The following is a 16,596-nucleotide window of genomic DNA, read 5'->3' as shown; positions in this document are numbered from 1 at the left end:
TACGAAAGGTTTGGCGCTTATACTTGTTGAGGTCTCGAAGATCGAGGATAGGGCGCCATACTCTCCAGTTCTTGTGTTTCAGAAATAATCAGGAGTAGAATCCTTTCCCCTGCTGTGAAGAAGGGACCCTCTCTATTACTCCTTTCTTTAACATGGTCCTGACCTCTAACTGGAGTTGTTTTAGATGTTTTTGAAGGGAGGTGTGTGGAAGGTGCGATGGTGGAATTTGGGTGAATTCCAAGGTGTGGCCGAATTGCACTATTTTTAAAACCCATGGGTCCGATGTTAGCTCTTGCCATTTTTTAAAGAAACTAGACATTTTTCTTCCTAACTTGTGAATCGGTGGTGGGGAAGTAGCCGGAGCTTGAAGTTGGTCATTGACGACGGCCTGTGTCTTTCCCTTGACGTGCTGTACCTTTAGTAGGTGGTCCAGCATAGGACGCTTGAGGTAGTTTCCTCTGGAAGTATTGTGTCCGAAACTGTTGAGTTGAATAGGTGGGGTAAGGAAAGTTTTGAAAACTCCCCCGATACAATTATACTCCTCACCCTCTGGGAACATGAAAAGGAAATTTCTTAAATTGTAGTGTCCTGAGTGATCAGGCGGCGTCTGTGTCAGTGTTTATCGCTTGCACGTGTTTGCCAAAGAGGGCCTCTTCATCGAATGGAAGGTCCAATATCTTATTCTGCACCTCCTGGCGGAAGGCATTGGCTTTAAGCCAGCCTTGCCTACGTAGCACCGCACCACCTGCTAGCTGTCTGAAAGCTGTGGTAGCAATATCCATTGCGCAGTCAATGATCTCTGCCGAGGTGTGTTGTCCTTCCAGCAAGATCTTCTTTGCTTCCATCTTCGACTCTTCTGGAAGCAGGTCCAAATATGGAGTGATGTCAGCCCATAACTGCCTGTCATATCTGCCCAAAACCGCCAAGGAATTCGCTGCTCTCACTGTAAGCCCAGACATGGCGGAAAACCTCTTTCCTATGTTATCTAGCCTCCTTCCTTCTTTGTCTGGAGGTGCTGTAATAGGCGCTGTTGGATTATTTGAACGTCTCTGCCCCACCTGAGTTATTACTGAGTCTGGTTTTGGATTCCCAGTTAGGCAGGCTGGAGCGTCTTCTGGGGCTTTCAACTTTTTATTCAACCTTGGTAAGACAGCAGTGACAATAGCTGATTTCTCACTTTTAGACCCTCCTCCCAAATGTAATTTACTATGGGCATGGATCACACATTTCTCTGAAAGGGTTCCTTAAAATCATAGGGGAAGCAGTCCATTTGTTTAGATGGCATTGCAGCGCGAATCTTTTCGCTGCTCTTTCCAGCAGATTATGGAAACCGCCAGAGTCTTCTGGGGGTGAATATACAGGAGGAGGTGATGGAGATGACGGAGTTGGTATTATATAGTTGTTCCATTCCGATTGTGTGTCCAGGAGCTCCCCTTCCTCACTTTCATCTTCAGAGGAATCTGTAACCTGTACAAAAGCTCTTTGCAGGGTACCTCTTACTGATCTTGGCAAAGGCGTAGTCCTTGGCAGTGGGGTGGAGGGATGAGGTAGAGTCGGAAGAGATTCTCCCTGGGGTGTTGACGGAAATCGCTTTTTATAGTCCGACAACATACGTTGGAGATCCGTGATAAGGGAAGTTGGAACACACACCATATCCTCTGGTGCACTTCCCTGGTCCCTGTGAGGAAAATAATATTGTTTGTCATAATACTGGCCATATTAGTCTTCGTCCTCTTGATATTTGACTTGAAGCTGAGAAGGATTATAAGCTGCTCCAAATGGTCCATCATCATCTGAATCCTCATCCAATAGGTGGGCCAGCAGTAAGGGAGTGACTTTACTTGGAGACGTGGCATGCGGCGACAGGTATTCTTTCCTATTTAAAACCTTGATTTTCCTCATAGTCGACAACCGTCAACGATGCTGATGGTGAGGCCGTCAATGGAGTCGCCTCCATATGCGAAGACCCATCTCTGGTTCTTGTCGACTGAGTTGACGACAATGCCGTCATCGGTGGAATGGTCGTTGATCGTAGTGTCGTCGATGGCGTCGACAACTATATTTTCAGCATCAACGGTCTGGCCTTGGATACCGTCAACGTGGACATCGTCGACGAGGAAGAAATGGTCGACAGGCTGGATACAGTGGATGTCGACGGTGTAGTTGTCGGCGGTATGTCACTTGAAGGAGCTGAAGAAGGCTTTTTAAAAGTAGTAATTACCTTTGGAGAAGGTGTGGTCGGCTCTGAAGAAGGTTTATAAACCTTCTTTGAGTAGAAGGCTGGTGTTTTGATTTTTCTGAGGAAGATTTTCCTTCATGAGGTGATGTTGATAGTCTTTGGCCTTTACCAGACCCCTGTGAGGTCTTTTTCACAGCTTTAGAGGGCTGTTCTGAACCCCTTTCTGAATGAGGTGATCTTTGTCTTTTCTGAGACTTTTTTAAACACCAGGAAGACTCATCACTAACTGAATCTGAGACAGGGTTTTTCCTTGTTTTCAATTTCTGAAGCCAAATAAGCAGTCTTCCCTCTCTATCTTTTAGAGTTTTAGAAGAAAAGGTACGAAATACCTTACATTCTGTTGCAGAGTGATCAGGATAGAGGCAATATATAACTAACACTCTTGGACAATAATAAAGTAAGTTGTGGTGATAAATCTAATCCCAAACTGGAAAAGAAAGAGCGGAGCTCAGTGGAGACTCCCTAGCACGACAATCTGCGCTACTGGAGCTTCTTTCAGGAGGGTTCTAGAGGGTGGGATCACCAGATTGGTGGACTCTGCAGTTTGGTCCTTTTTTACATAACGACTTGGAGAAGTTATTTAACAGTAAGACCATAGGCCTTTTTTATTATTATTATTATTATTATTATTATTATGTCTAGGTAGACATGATCTTTTCTAAGGTACCGGGGACTCCCATCTCGACCACGGGGAATGATTCAAGCATGTGAATCTATGAAAGTTCCAATACTGGAGTAATAATAGCCAAGATTGTCAACCTTGGAGATTTGGTCATGTATTTCTATCAATTAAAGTTAGAGCCCTTCTTCGTAAGGTCTCAAAGCAGCGCTCTTATAGAAGTGAAGTTTGATATGTATCTCGAGCAATATCTTAGTAGTGAATGTTGTTATATATCTGGATTCTTCTGCCTGTTCTAGTTGGTGGTGTCATTTGTTCAGTTCACGTCTTGAGAACACAAAGTTCAACAGATTTATCATCTCATATTTGCAGAGTTAGGTGTCTCTCTCTTTGAATACTTTGAATGGGCTAATGCATGTCGACTCACAGGTAGATGCTCCTTCCTCCCTATTTCTTCAGGACAGGGACTATGGGTGAGGACCATGGCTTATGGCTAGGTCAATGATGTCCAGTTCTAGCTAAGTTTATTCTCAATACTGGAACACTGAAATGAATGCCTTTACAGTGTTGAGCTATGGGTTTGACTCCCATGTCAATGTGTTCAAGTTGTTATTAACCTTAAGCACCCACATGCACTGTTCTCTCAGTGTGGCTTCTCAAAGTTTGTCACCGTGCTAGAAAGAAGATGCACCCCAGCATCTACAGCGCTCCCTATCCCACACTTTCTATACCTGCTTCGGCTACTTTGTCCTACAGGCAGCCACTGCAGCTCCTTGACTCCGGGACTGAACAGAGCACTCTAGCCAAGCTATAATGACAAGTTTTGCAGCTAAAGATGCAGACCATTCAGAATGCAGCAGCCAGAATCACTCTCAACCTCCCATGCCGCTGTCACACCACACCTGAAGGAGGTCCACTGGGTCCCCATTCACAAACAAGCAAAATTCAAATTCCTCACCCACACTTTCAAGGCACTACAAAACACTGGCACACATACCTCAACAAAGGTAATCACATCTGCTTTCACAAACCTTCCAAACATCTCTGCTCATCCGGAATCCTACTCGCACAAATTACACACATATTGAAAACCAGATCTAGTGGTCGAGCCGCCTTCTACATAGCTCCTTAAGTATGGCACAACCTGTTGCTACACATAAGAGCCTCCTCCTAACTTCTTGAAATCTGCAAGAAGCTGAAGACCTGGCTTTTCAAGTAGTCCCACAAGGTCCTAGTTGTGCTTAAACTTACACTTGCTCAGCGCTAGGATACCATCACTGGTGATAGAGCGCTCTACAAATCTGCATAACAAATAAACAAGGGCATGCAGAAGCCTTGATTTGATGTTTAGTCAGTGTTTTAGATGAGCACAAAGAATAAGTGATCCAGCAATACATGTAATTTTTTTTTAGCAAAGGTCAATGTGCTGTAAACATAGGGCATCAGAAATGCTTAGAAAGGAGAAATAATTTAGGTGTTCATTATTGCAATGGCAGTAACTGTTAAAGTGGCGGTAATACCGCCAACTGGCTGGTGGTAATTACCGCCAAATTATGACCATGGCGATGATAATTCCCATAGACAGCCAATGTACCACACCAACCACCAGGGTGTTAACACCACTGACCAGGGCGGCAGCCATCAACAGCCAGATGGAAGACAAAATACCGCCCATCATATTATGACATAGCAAACTGCTGTAGGGCACAGTCCAAGCCCCAACTTGTTTCCTGGCAATATCCACACTACACTGTGCAGAGGCATCATGTTGGAAATGGGCAGGCACCTCAGGGGGAAGAGGGGTGGGGGGTCACCTCAGCTGAAGTAGGGAGCTTGCCCACTGGTTCTGGAGGTGGCTCCATGCCCATTTTCCTTAACTGGGGAATGCAAGGTCAGAGTCTCTGAGGTGGGGAACTTGCCCACTGGTTCTGGAGGGGGCTCCATGCCCGTTTTCCTTAGCTGGGGAGTGCAAGGTCACAGTGTCTAAAGTGGGGAACTCGCCCACTGGTTCTGAAGGGCGCTCCTTGTACAACAGTTCCTGGAGGGTGGCCTACATGCCCCCTGCTGGAGGTGAGGGCTGCTGTGTCTCAGCTGGAGGTGAGGGCTGCTGTGCCTCAGCTGGAGGTGAGGGCTACTGGGTCTCAGCTGGAGGTAAGGGCTCCTTGGCCAATCCTGGTGGAAGTGTTACCCTGCCTGCCTCTGCTGGAAGTGAGGGCTCCTTGCCCACTGCTGGTGGAGGTGTTACCCTGCCTGCCTCAGCTGGAGGTGAGGCCGCCTTGCCCTCTGCTGGTGGAGGTGTTACCCTGCCTGCCTCAGCTGGAGGAGAGGGCTCCTTGCCCACTACTGGTGGAGGGGGCCTCTTGCCTCTCTTGGTGGTAGAGTGGGAATGTTCCCCTTTTTGGGTGGTGGAGTGGGATCCTTCCCTTTCTTGGGTGATGGAGTGGGATCCTTCCCTTTCTTGGGTGGTCGAGTGAGGTCCTTCCCTTTCTTGGGTGGTGGAGTGGGATCCTTCCCTTTCTTGCCTCCACAACTAGGAGGTGTCTCCACTGTCCCTGTCTCATGTCCCTTGGGTTTCACCACCCTAGTCCTTCATTTCTGAGGCAGAGGTATGCTCATAGTAGGAGTGGCAACCGTCACACTCTGGGGCCCCTTCGTGCCAGCAGCTGTTGATTTGATGGGAGCAGTGGCAGACTGTTTGGCTGAGGTGCTGGGCTGCTCTTATGGGCAGGACAGGGGTGGAGGTGGAGGGAAGAGGTCAAGTTGGGCAAGGAAAAGCTTCTTAGGGACGGTGGGGGGGATGAGGGAGGAGGGATGGGAGTGGAGGTTGAGGGAGTGGTTGTTGGAGGTGTACGTCTGCTGGACGTGGGTGCAGGTGCATGAGCAGTGTGCTGATGTGAGGTGGATGGCTGTTGGGAGTATGAGTGCGTGCGTTTGTGTCTGTTAGGAGGGGGGCAGACAAGGTGGAAGAGGACACAGGGGATGTGTAGATTGATATTGTGGAGGTGTCTGCAAGTGAGGTGTGTGTGCTGCTTGGTGTGGGGATGGTGGTGGTGGCTGTTGATGCAGTTCATGCAGGTATGAGTGCGGATGTGACTGTGAGGGAGGAGGATGAGGAGGGGGGAGACAGTGGAGGCAGTGGATGCTGTTGTGTGTGCAACTGTCTGTTGTTTGAGTGAGTGCTTGTGGCCTGAATTGTGCTGCCTGTATTTGTCTTTGCCACTCTTGTGTGATGTTTTGTGTTCCTACTTGTATGTGTGTGTGTGTGGGATGGGGTTGAGGTGACTGGGACTGGGAAGTGATAGCTGGAGGGGATACAGTAGGAACAGGGACACTGGCTGCCAGCAGGGAGGAGGCCAAAGCCTGAAATGATCTCTGTTGGGCCGCCAATTCACCGTGGATGCCCTCCAGGAATGCATTGCGCATCTGGCATGCCAGCCCCTGGATGGCATTCACTGTGGTTGACTGCCCTACAGAGATGGATTTCAGGAGGTCAATAGCTGCCTCACTGAGGGCACCAAGGCTGACTGGGGACTGCCTGGAGCGAAGGAGATGCCCACCCTCCTGGGTGCACGGGCAACTCAGTGGGGGGCTACTGGGAGGGTGGTGCTGGTATGGGGTTGATGGCTGTAGCTAGGGGGGTCCCAGAGGTGTCTGCCACCACCAGGGAGCTTCCATCAGAGGAGGAATCAGAGTCAGTGTTGTTACCGCCTGTCTCTGCTGTCGTGCCCCCTCGCGCTCCGTCCCACTGGTCCCCTCGGCGTCGGTGGACACTGCCTCCTGGGTCCTGTGGGATGCAGCTTCCTCTGTCGCCGGTGCCCCTGCTCTTCCACCAGATGATGCTAATGCACACATGGACAGGATGACAGAAGAAACAAGCATTTGCAATGCAATAGGTCTTGCATTTGTGAGCATTAGAGCTATTGGTGTTGTTTATGTTATTGTATTAGAATACAAATAGTATTGTGAGCATCTTTTATTATATTTTCAGCAACAATTAAGTGTAATCTCAGAAAATTGGGTCCTTTTTTTAATTGACATTTTAATTCAAGTTTTGTACATATGCAGTTTTATAATATTGATGCACTTTTTTTATTTGAATAGCAGTAAAAACAATGGTATAAATATAAAGCATGTTCATTTATTTGTTTATATTGAGAACATTTCTTGAAGAATGTCTTTGATGACGCCATTGTTGTAAATTATTTCACGTTACTGGTAAATGTGTTATTAGTTCATCTGCCAAGTTTTCTACTTGTGGACTGATAATAAACCAATCTATTAATGTTTCATTTTTAATATCCATCGATTGTAAGTTTTCATTCCCTTGAACTTGTGTTGTTAGTGTTGTTATTTCTTGAGTTGTTTTTTCAATTCCATATATGTGAATTGTTATTTTTTCTGGTGGTGCTTCTGTAGTCTGTGAATAAAATATATGAAAATATTAGATACATATTTAATTACAGCAATTGCCTTTTTTTTAAAGTTGTCAATGTATATTTCTAAGTGTTTATTTTTAGCTAAAGTTATTTTGGTATTATGCTTATGTTTTTTAGTAAGTATGTAAATATGTAAAAGTTTTGATAGTGTGAATATTAGAAGTGCAAATAGTGTTTTAAAGATGTATTAAAATCCCTTTCCTTCTGACACATATTTTCAGATTAGATGTAGATCTTAAAATATGTTATTTAATGGCTATTATAGAGTGGTTTATTGATGTTTTTGGCAGTGTAATTCAATGTTTTTTATCACCATAATTATGCTTTTGGCTAGAAAATTGTTGCCTGCTAGGTTTATTTAAGGCCCCCCTAGATGTGCTTGTTTTCTAGTGTGGAGGCATCTGTTATAGATGGTTTTAGTACTGTAGGTTTATTTGTTCTATTTTTTTGTGCAAGTATTTCAAATGAATAGAAGGGTATTAACAACATTGTTTTTTACATTTTGTTATGGTTAGTATGTTTAATTTTGTATGGTTATGCAGCTTTTGAACTTACTTGAAGTTTGCTGTGCCTTGTTCTATTTAAGATTTTTTCTTCATTGAATCCATGGACCATTACATGTGTAATTTTAATGTATTCTCCAATTTTTATTGGGAATTTTGTTGCCTCCCTCCATAAAGTTATTTTGATGTAGTCGGTTGAGCCTTTAATTGTAATTGATTTTAGTTCTGTATCTTATCCTCCAATGAAAACTTTTTTTTATAGGTTCCTCCTGTAAAAGAAATAATAGAAACAGTGTTAGCTTATTTTAATGAACTAAAACCATTTGGAGCAATAGCTGTATATTGTAGGGTTTTAAAGTGTTAATGTATTTTAGCTTTTTGGTTGAAATTTAGAATGCGATTAAAAGTGGTGTGAATGAATATAGGAGAAGGAATAAGAAATAAGGGAGTTATGGATGAATGTTGAGACTATTGAATGAGTGAATAATGTTAAATAAATGCCTAAGGAAAGGATATAAAAAAGGGACAATGAAAGGATATAATTTTTGAAATAGGGGATGTTTGTTAAAAATGATAAACATAAAAAAGTTACTAAGGAATGATTGTTTTTAAATGTGAATGATTTATTTATTAATGTTAAATTATTACATTATTGTGAATACTGGATATCTTTGTATATGGTCTTGCAAAACGTTATTATTTATGTTATTTACTTCTTTGTTTGTTGATATGATATATGGTATATTTTTGATAATACTTTTATCTGGCAGTTGTTCGCGTTGTGTAAAATATCTGTATGATTTCCTTCTCTTAATCGATTTAGCAATTCTGCAAATGGCAAGTCATTTAGTTGTCTCATCATTTATGTGAATTCAAATAGTTTAAAATGTGTTACCCATAAATTAGTACTTAGTGGTCCATATGAATGTTTTGCATTTTCAAAAATATATGTGTCAAAAACTGGTTTTAATTGATAAAAGTCTCCAATAGCTATACTAGAGATACCCCCAAATGGCTGATTTGATGGTTTAATTTCTTGTAATCTATTATGTATAAAATTGAACATATTTGTCCCAACCATTGAAATTTAATCAATTATTAGTAGTTTGACTTTGAAGAATAGTCCTCTTTTCATGAGCTAAGGGCTTATATGTATAGGTTTGTGACACAGGTATTTTAAATGTGCTATGTAGTGTTTTTCTATTGATATTATGTGCTGCTTTTCCAGTTGGTGCTGTAAGCAATATATAAATGTTCACTGGATTTTCATCAGCTTTAATATTGTAATAATGTAATAATGTTTGATAAAGTGCTGTAATAAGATAGCTTTTCCCAACTCCTGCTCCACCAGTACAGAATGTATAGCATGGTGTTTCTTTATTTTTGATCCAATGTGGATGATGATAAACAAAGTTCAGTTGTTCATCTGTTAAATTACGCATGACATTATAGTATTTGTTATTTGACAGAATTAGATAGTGTATCTTCGTCAGTAGTGTCTCTAACACCTAAATCTAATGATAAGTCATACAAATTCTGATGTTCAGGATATTGTTGATCAGTAGATATTGCATCAGATGGTATTATGTTGTTAGTAGTATTAGTTGTTGGTGATAATAGAGGTGTTAATGCTGTTTCATTGTTTATGTTAAAATTTGATTGAGTTATTAGTTCATTGTATTTGTTATACTTGTCATGATGTTTATTTAAATCTCTAACTTGAATATATCTTTCAAAGTATGTTTTGTTATTCAAAATAATTTTTGTTCTCTTCTCTCCATGGATAGTATAGCATTAACAGCTCTCTAATAATTTTCAGAGTCATTGTTCTTGTTAAATCTGCAGTAGCGTATAATCTTCTTAGATTTGCGTGTAATTAACGTATTGGTTATTTCCATATTTATATTGTCTTTTATGTGATTTAAGTTGTTTATTTCAATTTCCTCTTCATCTGAGCTGTAAAAATTTGTTTCTGTGAGTAAATGTTCATTGTCATTTTGTGTTTTTGTTTGCTTACTTGTGCTTTTATGATTATACAATAAAGCATAGTCTGCTAATGTACAATTTTCTAATGCTTTGGGTCGCTTGCTATATTTTGCAATAGTATTGTCATATTGTACGTTAGTTGATGTATCTGGTAAAGAATTTATAGTATTTATGTCTCGCATTAAATATGTTATTTTTTCTGGAGTGTTAGTATTAATAAATATAAATGACCGAGAACTTTTACGCAATGGAATTTGAAGAATAAGGTAAGCAGCTTCTTGAGCACTTATTTCTGTACAGTTTAGAAATCTGACGCCTATGTGCTTCAATTGTTCTTTTATATTGGTATTATAATATACTTCTTTGGCTGCTTGTGCTATTATTTTGCTCATTCCTCTTTGTGATTTACTAATATATGAAATTATGTAGACAGCACAAGCATAAGCATCTAATACAAACTGTAAGTCTATGTTTGCTTTCCAATATTGTGAAAGAATGGAATTATAATTATTTATATAGCATTCTGCTGGTGTTCGCTTTAAATTTTTTTTAATTTTTTCTAACATTGATCTTATAGATATAATGTATTGTTCTATATCTAAATGTATTTTTTTTTAAATAATTCTGGTGTATTCATAATTTTGTGAATGTTTTTAATGCTTTGTTGCAAATTTTTATCTGTTTGGTCAAGTGATAAAGGTTCAAGGATCATAGTTTCTGGCACTGGATATTTAGGATATTGATATTTGCATGTTCTTTTGTTTTTCTGTCGGCAATTTTTACTGTGTGCATGTTTTTGTAGTGGTATTAAACGTTGAAGTTGTGGATCTTGTGATTTACCACATGTGATATATTTATCAATAAATGGAATTACTTCTTTTAGGTTTGTTTCGCTATACTGTGGAGCATTTTCTATCCATAATAAAGCACGGACATGTGGTGAACCTCGTTGTTGAAATTCTACCCTGTAAAAGTAGTCCTTTATTTTACCAATAGGGTTACTTCCATGCAATAAAATGCAATTAAATAACTTCCGAACTTGAAAGTCAAAATGTCTTGCACATGTAATTGGATCTTGTATTAATGTACATTTTGTTTCCCAAGGCATATTTTCAAACTCTTCTTCTGTGTATTCATTTAATTTTTGAACTCTTAGCAGTATATTTATTAAATGGTGCCATTTTGTTTCTGCTGCAGATAAAGTGAGGAAAAATGTTGGTATTCCTAGTTGTCGTATCATAGCAAAAAGATCTTTTTTGCAGTGTTCCCAATATAGTGGAGAACTGTGAATAGTTTTTAGTATTTTATATCCTTCATTGTTTTGTAATATATGTTCTAAATTATATTTTATGTCTCTTGCAGTTATACATTTTCCATTGTTAAAATGTTTTTTAGTGATACGTTAATTTTACCTTGAAATTGTTTTATATGTAATTTGTTTAGTTTAAAGAAAATATTAGTAATTGATTTTGCCACTCTCCTATCACAGCTTCTTAATTCCCATTGACATACTGTACTGTAATGTACAGGTACAAGTCTATTTTTATTATTGGGTCTTCGTTCTCCACAAAAAATTGTTGGAAAAGCTAAAAATTCAGAATCTTTGTCTTCATATAAACCTCTAGGTGTGTTATGTTCTGCAGGTGCTAAACGTAATACATTAATACAATCAGTCGTAATAGTTTCGTTTGTTAGCATAGTATCTAGATTTCCACCTGCTATATTATCGGAAGTATCTGAATAATCATTTGTTTCTGATGTTTCACTATAAGCATTTATTTCTTGTGGTATATACTTCCAATTTGGATTAACAGTGGTTCCATATTCTTTGAACATGTTACTATGTATTGCTAACCATAATGCTGCTTGTTTTACTCTATTTGGTCTGACATTTTCAAAATGTGTATACGATTTATAAGCTAATTTTCTTTTTAATTTTATAGGAATTGTCATGTCATCATAAATTTGCCTTGGTAATATTGTAACTGTGGTCATAACATCTGCAGGTACATTAACTACAGCACCTGATAATGATTTCTGAAAGCCACGAGGCAAAGTTCTTATTTGGAGGAAGGGAATTCTTGGTGAAACTAATCTTTCTTCTAAATTATGCAAATGTAATTGTATTGGAATATTTGGAAGCTTCATCCCATTTACAAATGAACAGGGTGGTATTTTATTTCTGTTAATGTGTGCATAACAAGTGCTGCATATATTGTTTGTTTGATTTGGTGTTATATTACATTGTATGAATGTGGGATTTGTGATAATGGTGTTTATTTTTTTAAATGATTGTTTATGCCATAATTGATTACAAATAGTACAAATGTATTCTGGACCATAAAATATTTCCTTATGGAAATTGTTAATTATATTATTTGTTGTTTCCATGATTTTTTTAATGTTTAACTCACTATTTGTTAACCTCTTCTGTGCCTTGGACGAGATGATCTCGTCCAAGGCTACAGTTCCCCTGTGCCTTGGACGAGATCATCTCGTCCATGGCACAGGGGAACTTGGGGGCGCGCTAGCGCGCCCCCCGTGCACCCCCCTTCCCCCCCCAAGTCGGGGATGGAAGGGGAAGACCTTCCCCTTCCACCCCCGACCCCCCCCACCCCCCCCTGTGACGTCAGCGCGCGCGCGCGCGCTGATGTGTCACAGGGGCCTCCCTCGTCGCGCTGGAAGCTCTGCTTCCAGCGCGATTGAAAAAGAAATGCAAAAGCATTTCTTTTTCAATCACTTGGGAGGCCCGGAGGGGCTTCAAAGGGAAGGAAAAGTATTTCCTTCCCTTTGAAGTCCCTCAGAGGGTTTCAAAAGCCGGATTGCTTGCAATCCGGTTTTTGAAACCCCACTAGACACCAGGGATTTTTTTTTTTTTCGTAGAAATTGACAAAAGGGAGCGACCCCTGGGGGGGCAGAAACCTCTAGGCACCAGGGACCATTTTTTTTTTTTTTCTTTTTTTTTTTTCATTTTTTTTTTATTGAGGTGGGGAGCGACCCCTTAGGCAAGGGTCGTTCCCCTTGGGGGAAAATTATATTTTGGCCATTTCTGCCCCCCTTGGGGGCAGATTGGCCTATTTTGATGAGGCCAATCTGCCCCCAAGGGGGGTAGAAACCACTAGACACCAGGGATTTTTTTTATTTTTTATTGTTATTGACAAAAGGGAGCGACCCCTTGGGCAAGGGTCGCTCCCAGGGGGGCATATTTTCGGGAAGGCCTTTTCTGCCCCCCCTGGGGTGGGGGCAGATACCTCTAGGCACCAGGGACCATTTTTTTTTTTTTTGTTTCATTTTTTTTTTTTTTTGGTGGGGAGCGACCCCTTAGGCAAGGGTCGCTCCCCTTGGGGGAAAATTATATTTTGCCCATTTCTGCCCCCCTTGGGGGCAGATTGGCCTATTTTGATGAGGCCAATCTGCCCCTAAGGGGGGTAGAAACCACTAGACACCAGGGAGTTTTTTCTTTGCGTGAATTTCACGCAAAGGGAGCGACCACTTAGGCAAGGGTCGCTCCCTGGGGGGGAGGGGAATTTATTTTGGGCCATTTCTGCCCCCCCTGGGGGCAGATCGGCCTATTATTAGGCCGATCTGCCCCCAGGGGGGGAAGAAACCTCTAGGCGCCAGGGCAAATTTTTTTTTTGTGTTTTTATTTTTTGTTCTTTTTTTTTTTTTTTAGAGATGGGGAGCGACCCATCAGGCAAGGGTCGCTCCCCTGGGGGGCAAATTGTATTTAGACCATTTCTGCCCCCCTGGGGGCAGATTGGCCGATTTTAGGTCAATCTGCCCCCAAGGGGGCAGAAACCACTAGGCACCGGGGATTTGTTTTTTGGCGCCAATGTCACGCAGGGGGAGCGACCCCGTAGTCAAGGGTCGCTCCCGCGGGGGGGGTGGGGGTTGGGGGGGCAAATTTATTTTAGGCCATTTCTGCCCCCCCGGGGGACAGATCGGCCTATTATTAGGCCGAACTGCCCCCGGGGGGGGGGCAGAACACTCTAGGCGCCAGGGCAATTTTTTTTTTGTGTTTTTTTTTTTTGTTGTTTCTTTTTTTAGAGATGGGGAGCGACCCATCAGGCAAGGGTCGCTCCCCTGGGGGGGGCAAATTGTATTTAGACCATTTCTGCCCCCCTGGGGGCAGATTGGCCAATTTTAGGTCAATCTGCCCCCAAGGGGGCAGAAACCACTAGGCACCGGGGATTTGTTTTTTGGCGCCAATGTCACGCAGGGGGAGCGACCCCGTAGGCAAGGGTCGCTCCCGGGGGAGGGGGGGTGGAGGTTGGGGGGGCAAATTTATTTTAGGCCATTTCTGCCCCCCCGGGGGACAGATCGGCCTATTATTAGGCCGAACTGCCCCCGGGGGGGGCAGAACACTCTAGGCGCCAGGGCAATTTTTTTTTTGTGTTTTTTGGTTTTTTTGTTTCTTTTTTTAGAGATGGGGAGCGACCCATCAGGCAAGGGTCGCTCCCCTGGGGGGGCAAATTGTATTTAGACCATTTCTGCCCCCCTGGGGGCAGATTGGCCAATTTTAGGTCAATCTGCCCCCAAGGGGGCAGAAACCACTAGCCACCGGGGATTTGTTTTTTGGCGCCAATGTCACGCAGGGGGAGCGACCCCGTAGGCAAGGGTCGCTCCCGGGGGGGGGGGGGTGTTGGGGGGCAAATTTATTTTAGGCCATTTCTGCCCCCCCGGGGGACAGATCGGCCTCTTATTAGGCCGAACTGCCCCCGGGGGGGGGCAGAACACTCTAGGCGCCAGGGCCATTTTTTTTTTTTGTTTTTTTTGTTGTTGTTTCTTTTTTTAGAGATGGGGAGCGACCCATCAGGCAAGGGTCGCTCCCCTGGGGGGGCAAATTGTATTTAGACCATTTCTGCCCCCCTGGGGGCAGATTGGCCAATTTTAGGTCAATCTGCCCCCAAGGGGGCAGAAATCACTAGGCACCGGGGATTTGTTTTTTGGCGCCAATGTCACGCAGGGGGAGCGACCCCGTAGGCAAGGGTCGCTCCCGGGGGGGGGGGTGGGGGTTGGGGGGGCAAATTTATTTTAGGCCATTTCTGCCCCCCCGGGGGGCAGATCGGCCTATTATTAGGCCGATCTGCCCCCGGGGGGGGGGCAGAAACCTCTAGGCGCCAGGGGAATTTTTCTTTTTTTTCTTTTTTTTTTCTTTGTTTTTTTTTTTTAGAGATGGGGAGCGACCCATCAGGCAAAAGTCGCTCCCCTGGGGGACAAATTGTATTTAGGCCATTTCTGCCCCCCTTGGGGGCAGATTGGCTGAGTTTAGGTCAACCTGCCCCCAAGGGGGCAGAAACCACTAGGCACCGGGGATTTGTTTTTTCGTGCCAATGTCACGCAGGGGGAGCGACCCCGTAGGCAAGGGTCGCTCCCGGCGGGGGAGGGTGGGGGTTGGGGGGGCAAATTTATTTTAGGGCATTTCTGCCCCCCCCCCCCTGGGGCCGGCTGAGCTACAGGCCAAACACCACAGGTAGGCACCTTGCAAAAAACACCTCTGTTTTCTGCGAAAAAATATGTTGTGTCCACGTTGTGTTTTGGGCCATTTCCTTTTGTGGGCGCTAGGCCTACCCACAGAAGTGATGTACCATTTTTATCGAGAGACTTAGGGGAACGCTGGGTGGAAGGAAATTTGTGGCTCCTCTCAGATTCCAGAACTTTCTGTCACCGAAATGAGAGGAAAAAGTGTTTTTTGGGCCAAATTTTGATGTTTGCAAAGGATTCTGGGTAACATAACCTGGTCAGAGCCCCGCAAGTCACCCCATCTTGGATTCCCCTGGGTTTCTAGTTTTCAAAAATGCACTGGTTTGCTAGGTTTCCTCAGGTGTCGGCTGAGCTACAGGCCAAAATCCACAGGTAGGCACTGCTTTTTATAAAAAAATGTGATGTGTCCACGTTGTGTTTTGGGCCCTTTCCTTTCGTGGGCGCTAGTCCTACCCACACAAGTGAGGTATCATTTTTATCGGGAGACTTGGGGGAACGCTGGGTAGAAGGAAATTTGTGGCTCCTCTCAGATTCTAGAACTTTCTGCCACAGAAATGTGAGTAACATGTGTATTTTTAGCCAAATTTTGAGGTTTGCAAAGGATTCTGGGTAACAGAACCTGGTCCGAGCCCCGCAAGTCACCCCTCCTTGGATTCCCCTAGGTCTCTAGTTTTCAGAAATGCACAGGTTTGGTAGGTTTCCCTAGGTGCCGGCTGAGCTAGAGGCCAAAATCTACAGGTAGGCACTTCGCAAACAACACCTCTGTTTTTTCCCAAAATTTAGGATGTGTCCACGTTGCGCTTTGGGGTGTTTCCTGTCGCCGGCGGTAGGCCTACCCACGCAAGTGAGGTATCATTTTTATCGGGAGACTTGGGGGAACGCTGGGTGGAAGGAAATTTGTAGCTCCTCTCAGAATCCAGAACTTTCTGCCACAGAAATGTGAGGGACATGTGTTTTTTTAGCCAAATTTTGAGGTTTGCAAAGGATTCTGGGTAACAGAACCTGGTCCGAGCCCCGCAAGTCACCCCTCCTTGGATTCCCCTAGGTCTCTAGTTTTCAGAAATGCACAGGTTTGGTAGGTTTCCCTAGGTGCCGGCTGAGCTAGAGGCCAAAATCTACAGGTAGGCACTTCGCAAACAACACCTCTGTTTTTTCCCAAAATTTAGGATGTGTCCACGTTGCGCTTTGGGGTGTTTCCTGTCGCCGGCGCTAGGCCTACCCACGCAAGTGAGGTATCATTTTTATCGGGAGACTTGGGGGAACGCTGGGTGGAAGGAAATTTGTAGTTCCTCTCAGATTCCAGAACTTTCTGCCACAGAAATGTGAGGG

At 43.3% G+C, this 16,596-nt stretch overlaps 1 long non-coding RNA gene across 1 annotated transcript in view; it reads right to left on the bottom strand.

Annotated features, from left to right (window-relative positions):
- Positions 1 to 7,960: 7,960 nt before the first annotated feature.
- LOC138286765 (uncharacterized) overlaps positions 7,961 to 16,596 on the bottom strand; it is a 79,729-nt gene continuing 71,093 nt past the window's right edge. Inside the window, exon 3 of the long non-coding RNA XR_011202054.1 lies at positions 7,961 to 8,066. This is a non-coding gene — a long non-coding RNA (uncharacterized lncRNA). The remainder of the gene's footprint in view (positions 8,067 to 16,596) is intronic.

Source organism: Pleurodeles waltl, chromosome 3_2, assembly GCF_031143425.1.
Source record: "Pleurodeles waltl isolate 20211129_DDA chromosome 3_2, aPleWal1.hap1.20221129, whole genome shotgun sequence".
Taxonomy (NCBI): domain Eukaryota; kingdom Metazoa; phylum Chordata; class Amphibia; order Caudata; family Salamandridae; genus Pleurodeles; species Pleurodeles waltl.
This window is presented reverse-complemented; position numbering and strand designations above follow the sequence as displayed.